Source organism: Portunus trituberculatus, chromosome 13 (assembly GCF_017591435.1).
Source record: "Portunus trituberculatus isolate SZX2019 chromosome 13, ASM1759143v1, whole genome shotgun sequence".
NCBI lineage: Eukaryota > Metazoa > Arthropoda > Malacostraca > Decapoda > Portunidae > Portunus > Portunus trituberculatus.
Window position 1 is genome coordinate 6,455,085 of NC_059267.1, and position 9,196 is coordinate 6,464,280.

A 9,196-nucleotide genomic window follows, 5' to 3' on the forward strand; every position below is an offset into this window, starting at 1 on the left:
CTTCTCTCTCTCTCTCTCTCTCTCTCTCTCTCTCTCTCTCTCTCTCTTTCTCTCATTACCAAGTCTCAGGTGCCTCCCAGGTGGGCCAGGTTAATTGCAATCTAAGAAGGCATCGAGCGAGGCGGCGTCCCTCAAGGTTCGCGAGGAAGCATAACTCAGCTGTTTTTATTGGAAGCGGCGACAAACAAACACACACACACACACACACACACACACACACACACACACACACACACACACACACACACACACACACACACACACACACACACACACACACACCGGTTCCTTTCTCTCATTCATTCATTCATTTGCTTTTTTTTCTTCTGTTTGATTTTTTTTTGTTATTTTATTTCTTAGTTTTATGTTTTTTTTTTTACTTATTTTTTGCCCTTTTTTATTTTTTTTTTTTTTTATAGATTTGTGTTTTCTCGTATTGTAAATGTTGGGTTATTCATTTGTTTGTTTATTTAGGGACAGACAGGCAGACAGACGGACAGACAGACAGACGGACAGACAGACAGACAGACGGACAGACAGACAGACAGACAGACGGACAGACAGAGAGACAGACAGACAGGCAGACAGACAGGCATGCGGTTGGATAGACAGATACACACTTACTGTCGCTGTCACTCTCTCTCTCTCTCTCTCTCTCTCTCTCTCTCTCTCTCTCTCTCTCTCTCTCTCTCTCTCTCTCTCTCTCTCTCTCTCTCTCTCTCTCTCTCTCTCTCTCTCTCTCTCTCTCTCTCTCTCTCTCTCGTTCTTGTTTACTGTCAATATTTCTTTGCATTGTATTCTTATCTAACTTCCTTCATTTTCCTTCCTCCTCCTCCTCCTCCTCCTCCTCCTCCTCCTCCTCCTCCTCCTCCTCCTCCTCCTCCTCCTCCTCCTCCTCCTCCTCCCTCACCTGCCACTCACCTATCTGTGTTATTCGTATTCCGAGTCTAACGAGAGTAATTAATTTCCTACCTGGTGATGAATTAATTAAGGGAAAGAAGTTGTACGTGTGTTTATTGGGTTTCTCTCTCTCTCTCTCTCTCTCTCTCTCTCTCTCTCTCTCTCTCTCTCTCTCTCTCTCTCTCTCTCTCTCTCTCTCTCTCTCTCTCTCTCTCTCTCTCTCTCTCTCTCTCTCTCTCTCTCTCTCTCTCTCTCTCTCTCTCTCTCTCTCTCTCCCATAGATAAAAAATTAAATAAAAGTGAAAGGTCTCGTTTCTATTTCTCTTCCTCCCAGGTTGGCGATTATCATGTCCTTTGTTTATCGCCTCGGACTGACAGAGAAATTATTGCCGCTGTTTTGCTGCTGTAGAGAAATAAATAAGTTTGTGATAGTAGCGACTGATAAGAGATAACAACTTTGTGTGTGTACTGTGTGTGTGTGTGTGTGTGTGTGTGTGTGTGTGTGTGTGTGTGTGTGTGTGTGTGTGTGTGTGTGTGTGTGTGTGTGTGTGAGAGAGAGAGAGAGAGAGAGAGAGAGAGAGAGAGAGAGAGAGAGAGAGAGTAATGACAAATGAGAAAGAGGAATTAAAGAAGGGAGCGGAAGTACTCAAGCGGTGTGAGAGAGAGAGAGAGAGAGAGAGAGAGAGAGAGAGAGAGAGAGAGAGAGAGAGAGAGAGAGAGAGAGAGAGAGAGAGAGAGAGAGAGAGAGAGAGAGAGAGAGAGAGAGAGAGAGAGAGAGAGAGAGAGAGAGAGAGAGAGAGAGAGAGAGAGAACAAACAGATGGAGAAAGAGAGAGAGAGAGAGAGAGAGAGAGAGAGAGAGAGAGAGAGAGAGAGAGAGAGAGAGAGAGAGAGAGAGAGAGAGACAAAGACAGAGAGTAAAGAGGAAGAGCAGTGTGAGAGTTAGGAACAGGATGAGAGAGAGAGAAGCTGCACAGAGAGAGAGAGAGAGAGAGAGAGAGAGAGAGAGAGAGAGGGAGAGGGAGAGGCGTGCGGGTAGCCTGCTGGACGGGACCTGAGACGCCCCATGGAGAACAGGATGGTGGAGTGTAAGGCAACCATAAATAACATCCTACTCCTGCTCCTCTCCCACCTCCACCTCTCACTTCCACCCCACACGCCCGCGCCACGCCCTCTCCCCGCCCACGCCTCCCAGCACGCCCGCAAACTCGTGGAAACAACGCTAACACACATGGGGATCTTTAAGGGGAGTGTAGGTTCGTGGAGGCGCCCTTGGGAGTCGGGGTCGTGGTAGCGGGGTCGTGGGTGTCGCTTCCTAAGGGCACCACCATCTTAGTCTCCCCATGACGTCCCTGGATCTGTTGGCATCATCGTCAGGATCATCATCATCATTATCATCATTGTGGTCGGCTGGGTAGTGGTGGTGGTGGTGGTGAGGGAGAGAGAGGGAGAGGTTGTGAAGTGAAGTGGTTCTCATACCTGGTCTATCTCACCTTCAGTTCGCTTCTCCGGTACTGCTCTTCCTCCTCCTCCTCCTCCTCCTCCTCCTCCTCTCCTCCTCCTCCTCATCCTCTCTTGTACTTAGTTTGGGTTCCTCTCCTTCTACAGCGTCGCCGTCAGGAGTGGTAAGGAGGAGCCGCCGCCGCTGACTGTGCTGCTGGTAAGTGTTGTGTTGCTTACGTGTTATTCAGTTTTCTTCCTCTCAACACAACTGCTTCTCCACTGCAACACTCCTAATACCACAAGATTACTGCTGTTTTACTCTGCCACAGAATTCCAGTACAAACACCACGTCACCACCACAACACCACCACACCAGTGATCCTTACTTTCATCTTACCTCACTACTTCTCCACACCACAACACCACATCACATCACCACATCACCACTACACCACTGATCCTTACTTTAATCTTACCTCATTACTGCTCCACACCACAACACCATCACACCACCACAACACTGCTACTCGATTCTACTCTATGACCTAACTATTCCACCTCACACAATGCCACTACACCATTATACACCATAATTACTCTCTCTCTCTCTCTCTCTCTCTCTCTCTCTCTCTCTCTCTCTCTCTCTCTCTCTCTCTCTCTCTCTCTCTCTCTCTCTCTCTCTCTCTCTCTCTCTCTCTCTCTCTCTCTCTCTCTCTCTCTCTCTCTCTCTCTCTCTCTCTCTCTCTCTCTCTCTCTCTCTCTCTCTCTCTCTCTCTCTCTCTCTCTCTCTCTCTCTGTGTGTGTGTGTGTGTGTGTGTGTGTGTGTGTGTGTGTGTGTGTCCCGAGTTCCTTTGTGTTCCTTTGCGTTGTTTTTTTCGTGCCTTGGTTTACTGGTGGACGAAGGAAGGAAGTGAGTGTAAACCAGAATTCTCAGGAACTTTACACTGTGGTTTGTTGCCGTTTAAGGAAAGAGAATCCACAGAAATCTTTGGTAACCTTGTATAAAAAAAAAAAAAAAAGAAAAAAAAAGTCGCCCCGTGTGTGTTTATGTGGAATTTTCTGGTCAGTCTCTTTCTTTTTACGTTTGTTTTATGTTACTCTTTACGGCAAATACGTCACATTCTCACTGTTCATATGCAGGAGAAGACCGCCTCGCCCTGTCTTGCCTTGCCTTGCCTTTCCGCACACACACACACACACACACACACACACACACACACACACACACACACACACACACACACACACACACACGAGACACTCACACACCATCCCATCAGACCTTCCGCCTCGTTATTGTTATTCCTGTCACCACACACACGTTCACCTTTCAGCAGTAACCTGACCGCCCTCATCAGCTTCCTCTCCCCGCCGCCCTGCCGTTCAGATTACCGACGGCGGCGCCCTACGCATGACTACAACTTCATTCCCCGTCGAGGCTGTGTAAGAGGTGCACCGAGGCCCCTCTCCGCGGATCCTACTGATGAGAGTTTTAAATGCCTTTCAATCCCTTATCTGTTCCGATCCTCCTTATCTGATGGCGGATCGGGAAAAGTGTACTGGTCTCATCATGTGTATAGGGTTATTTATGTATGTATATTGTGTGTGTGTGTGTGTGTGTGTGTGTGTGTGTGTGTGTGTGTGTGTGTGTGTGTGTGGTTCCTCGTCCTGGTTGGCTATACATATTCATGGCTGTGTTTCTTATATATCGGCAATACAGGCACGGAGTTTTGCGAATCACTGGATGGTTGGGGAGTGTTGGGACGGTCCGCACCACGCTCTCACTCAGCTGCCCACGCCACTGTCATCTGCCGTCACTCACTAAGCTCCTAACTTTACCTAATCTAACCTAACCCCTTTTCTTAACTTTACTTTTTAGCCTTACATAACTTTGCCAAACTTAATTTAACCTGACTAAACGTAACCTTTGTCACTCACTAAGCTCCTAACTTTACCTAATCTAACCTAACCTGGTCTTTTAACTCTGCCTTTACCCTTACATAACATATACTTAACCTAACCTAACTAAACGTAATCTTTATAATTCTCTAAGCCTTTTGATTTACTCTACCTTTGACTTAATATAACTTTGCCTAACCTAACCTAACCTAACCTCGTCTTTTAACTCTGCCTCATTTATAGAACCTTACGTAACTTAACCTAACGTAACCTAACGTAACCTGCCTAACCTAACTTAATCTCACTAAACGTAATCTTTGTCACTCTCTAAGCTCATAACTTTACCTAACCTAATGTAGCTTGACCTAACTTGACCAAACATGATCCTGTAATTGATTATCTCTTAACTTTACCTAACTTATCTTCACCTGCCTCTCTACCTATCTTCACCTGCACTAAACTTAACCTCTGTCATTTTCTAAGTCTCCTAACTTTAGCAAACCTCGCCTAACTTAACATCTTTGTCTCTATGTCTCTTTCTCTGTGTGTCTCTGTCTCTGTATCTGTCTCTGTCTCTGTCTCTGTCTCTCTCTCTCTCTCTCTCTCTCTCTCTCTCTCTCTCTCTCTCTCTCTCTCTCTCTCTCTCTCTCTCTCTCTCTCTCTCTCTCTCTCTCTCTCTCTCTCTCTCTCTCTGATCTCTATCTCTATTCATTTTCTCATATCCAGTCTAATTTTGATCCATTTTTCACCTCTATTCTCTCTCTCGCTCTCTCTCTTTCTCTCTCCCTCTCCCTTTATCATCTTTACAGCCTTTCCCGCTCTCCCCTCTCTCTCTCTCATCCCTCTCAGGTTAACTATCCAGCCTACACCTGAAAGAAGCTGCTCACTCCCCGCCACACACCTGCAAGCGTCACACACACACCTGATAATAGTCAGTAATGGTCCTCCCCGCCGCCCATCACCCCGATCGCCCCCATCAGGACTCTCTCCTCGACGCTCTTGCCTACAGAAAGTGAATGATTAACTTGCTTCTTATGTTACCGAACTGTGCTAATACCCGCCCCGTGTGTCGCCTGTCTGTCTATCTGTCTGTCTGTCTGTCTGTCTGTCTACCTGTTTAACTGTCTTATTCTGTTTGTCTGTTTGTTTGTCTGTCTACCTGTCCGTCTGTCTACCTGTCTATCTATCTGCTTGTCTTTCTATCTGTCTGCCTTTCTACATTTCTGCCTGCCTGCCTGTCTACCTGTCTGCCTGTCTACATGTCTACTTGTCTGTCTGTCTGTCTGCCTTCCTCTTCTTTCTCATCTGGCTGAAGACATAGCTCAGGTTGTGTTGAGATGTGTTCTATGAGTTTTAATGACTTGAAGGACATGACTTTAAAATGGCTTCAAGAGAATGACTTTAAGATATAAAAGATAAAAAAGACTTCAAGAAAAAACACTTTAGAATGTGATGGTGTTGAATATTATGTAAAGAAAAAGAGACAAATTGACATCAAGAGGAAAAAATATTATTCCTGTACCCAGTTTTTTTTTTTTTTTTTTGTTTCAGGACTGATCAGATATTACACAAACTTACAAACACACACACACACTTAGATGCCGCTCACTAATTAAAGAACCAGAAAGACTATTGGTTAGCTATTGTGATTATTATTATTATCTTAGAGGGACTAAGCTGAAGAAAGGAAAGGAAATTAAAACATTCACTGAAAAGATTAAAGATATACGAGGATTTCAGGACTTCACGAAAGGGTTATCTTCTTATCAGACTTTTGAGAATATGAAAGAATGAACAAGTAGATGAATATAGATAAACTAAATAAATAAAATGTTGGTAATATAATCAATACATTTCAGTGGCAAAGAAATGTTCCTTATTACAACCAAAACTACAAAAATAAGTCACGTATTACAGTCAACCCGTTCAGTACCATGACGCGTTTCCAAATTCATTCTGGCAATTATTTGGTGACTTTGTACAACTTCAGAAACTCATGTGAGGGATTGAAATAGCGAAGACTGTGGCCATTAATCTTCTCACTTTCATAGACCCTTCCTAACATCAATAAAAGGGTCTAATCGTACACAAATCTGAAAATGAAAATGTGTCCCAGTACTGAAGGGGTTAAATCTAGAAAAAATGGGACTTAAAAATAAAAAGGTCCAGGAATTTAGGTCGTAATACTAGGATGACATTGCTTCGCCTTTTGCAGCGCGGGGACGAAAGGTTAAGGGAGTTAAGGGTAGTTTTTTTTAAAAGGCCCGGACGCATCTCTTTCGCGGGACTTAAATGGCAAAGGTGCGGTCAGATGGTGGCTACGTTTTTGGCTGGTTCAGAAAGGTCACTCAATCGGCGTGCTTGTCTCAGTGCCCCGGCTTGGGAAGGAAGACTTGATGGGATCAGTGTTTTGTTTGGGGCAGACAGGGTGACTCTACCTGGGAAACTCTGCCGCTGTCTGTGTGTGTGTGTGTGTGTGTGTGTGTGTGTGTGTGTGTGTGTTGTTGTTGTTGTTGTTGTTGTTGTTGTTGTTGTTGTTGTTGTTGTTCTCCTTCTTCTTCTTCTTCTCCTTCTTCTTTCTTCATCTTCATCTTCTTTCTTCATCTTCATCTTCATCTTCTTCTTCTTCTTCTTCTTCTTCTTCTTCTTCTTCTTCTTCTTCTTCTTCTTCTTCTTCTTCTTCTTCTTCTTCTTCTTCTTCTTCTTCTTCTTCTTCTTCTTCTTCTTCTTCTTCTTCTTCTTCTTCTTCTTCTCTATTATTATTATTATTATTATTATTATTATTATTATTATTTTCATTTTTTGTTCTTGTTTTCTTGTTTTTATTTTCCTCATATTCTCGTTTCACTTCACATGTTTATCTTCTTTACTTTTTCCCTCTTTCTCTTCTCTTTTCGCCTCCCTTTTTTTCTGTTTTCTTTACACCATATCCTTTTATTCTTACTTCTTCCTCATTTTGTCTTTATTTTACTGAGAAGAAAACGCAAAATTGACGCCCCAAAAAAAAAAAAAAAATCAGTTAATAAAATATAAATAACAACTTTTTCTTTTCTCTGCGTGTTATTCATCATCTGTTTCTCTCATTGTTTCGTGTGTTTTAATAATTGTTCGTGCTCTTGTTTCTCTTTCCGTCTGATTCCTTTTCTTTACTTTCTATTCTTGTTTTTCCTTTTCGTTATTATTATTTTCTTTATTTATGAACGCATCTGTTGCCTTATCAAAGTGTCAGAGGGAAAATTTATATGTCTTTTGTTTTATTTTATCGTTATATTTTTTTTAATGTTTATTCTCTCTCTCTCTCTCTCTCTCTCTCTCTCTCTCTCTCTCTCTCTCTCTCTCTCTCTTCTACTTCCTTTTTCTCATTCATTTATTTATTTTATCCACTTTATCATAATTTTCTACACACACACACACACACACACACACACACACACACACACACACACACACACACACACACACACACACACACACACCTTATTTTTAAGTTTATATTTTCGACTTCAGAGGAAAAAAAAATAAGGCTATAAATCTTTTGTGTTTGGGATTCGTGACTCTTCTCTCGTATTGCCTGTTTGTCTGTCTGTCTGTCTGTCTGTCTGTCTGTCTGTCTGTCCCGTCATTCTACACTGCGCACCGTAATAGACCCATAAACTTCACCATTTAGACAGAATAGCGATTTAAAAGCCCCTTCCTTCGTTTTCTTTAAATTGCAGTAGTAGTAATAGTAGTTGTTGTTGTTCTTGTTGTTGTAGTTGTTGTAGTTGTTGTAGTTGTTGTTGTAGTAATAGTAATAGTAGTAGTATTTGTTGTTGTTGTTGTTGTTGTTGTTGTAGTAGTAGTTTTAGTAGTTGTAATAGTAGTACTAATAGTAGTAGTAATAGTAGTTGTAGTAGTAGTAGTTGTAATAGTAGTAGTAGTAGTAGTAGTAGTAGTAGTAGTAGTAGTAGTAGTAGTAGTAGTAGTAATAGTAGTTGTAGTAGTAGTAGTAGCTGTAGTAGTAGTAGCAGTAGTAGTACTAGTAATAATAGTAGTAGTAGTAGTAGTAGTAGTAGTAGTTGTTGTTGTTGTTGTTGTTGTTGTTGTTGTTTTGTTCTTATAATCTTCGGAAAAATATATATATAACGAAAAAATCTTTGTTCTCTGAGTCAAAAATTGTTATTTGGACCACGTGCTTCAAGTTTTAATCACCACCACCATCACCGCCACCACCGCCTCCACCACTACCACCACCACCACCACCATCACCATTACTCTCACCACCACCATTACTCCCGTCACTACGAAAACCACCAATCAATTCACTACCACCACCATCACAGTTTTTACCGCTAATTGTGATCGCCCTCACTATCACTACTACTACTACTACTACTACTACTACTACTACTACTACTACTACTACTACTACTACTACTACTACTACTACTACTACTACTACTACTACTACTACTACTACTACTACTACTACTACTACTACAAAATAAAGATTAAGACACGGAGGTAATTTATGATACGACCACCACCAGTATTATTACATCCGACACCACCACCACCACCACCACCACCACCACCACCACCACCACCACCACACCCTACAGAAAAAAGAGATAAATAAAGATAGAATAAATAAAAGAACTATAATCTATTTTTTACTACTCTCTCTCTCTCTCTCTCTCTCTCTCTCTCTCTCTCTCTCTCTCTCTCTCTCTCTCTCTCTCTCTCTCTCTCTCTCTCTCTCTAAAAAGGAAAAAAAGTTATTTATTGCGTCATTATTTGTTTGTTCGTGTGTGTGTGTGTGTGTGTGTGTGTGTGTGTGTGTGTGTGTGTGTGTGTGTGTGTGTGTGTGTGTGTGTGTGTGTGTGTGTGTGTTTGTTTGTTTAGGTTTTATTAACAGACTCTACTGTTTATCTAGCGAGTTCGTTTGGGCGGCCGGAAGTGGTGAGGCGGCGGAG

General features: G+C 42.4%; 1 long non-coding RNA gene across 1 annotated transcript in view; it reads left to right on the forward strand.

Moving 5' to 3' along the window:
* Positions 1–2,359: 2,359 nt before the first annotated feature.
* The window catches only part of LOC123503042, a 90,026-nt gene continuing 83,189 nt past the window's right edge, over positions 2,360–9,196 (forward strand). Inside the window, exon 1 of the long non-coding RNA XR_006674286.1 lies at positions 2,360–2,559. This is a non-coding gene — a long non-coding RNA (uncharacterized LOC123503042). The remainder of the gene's footprint in view (positions 2,560–9,196) is intronic.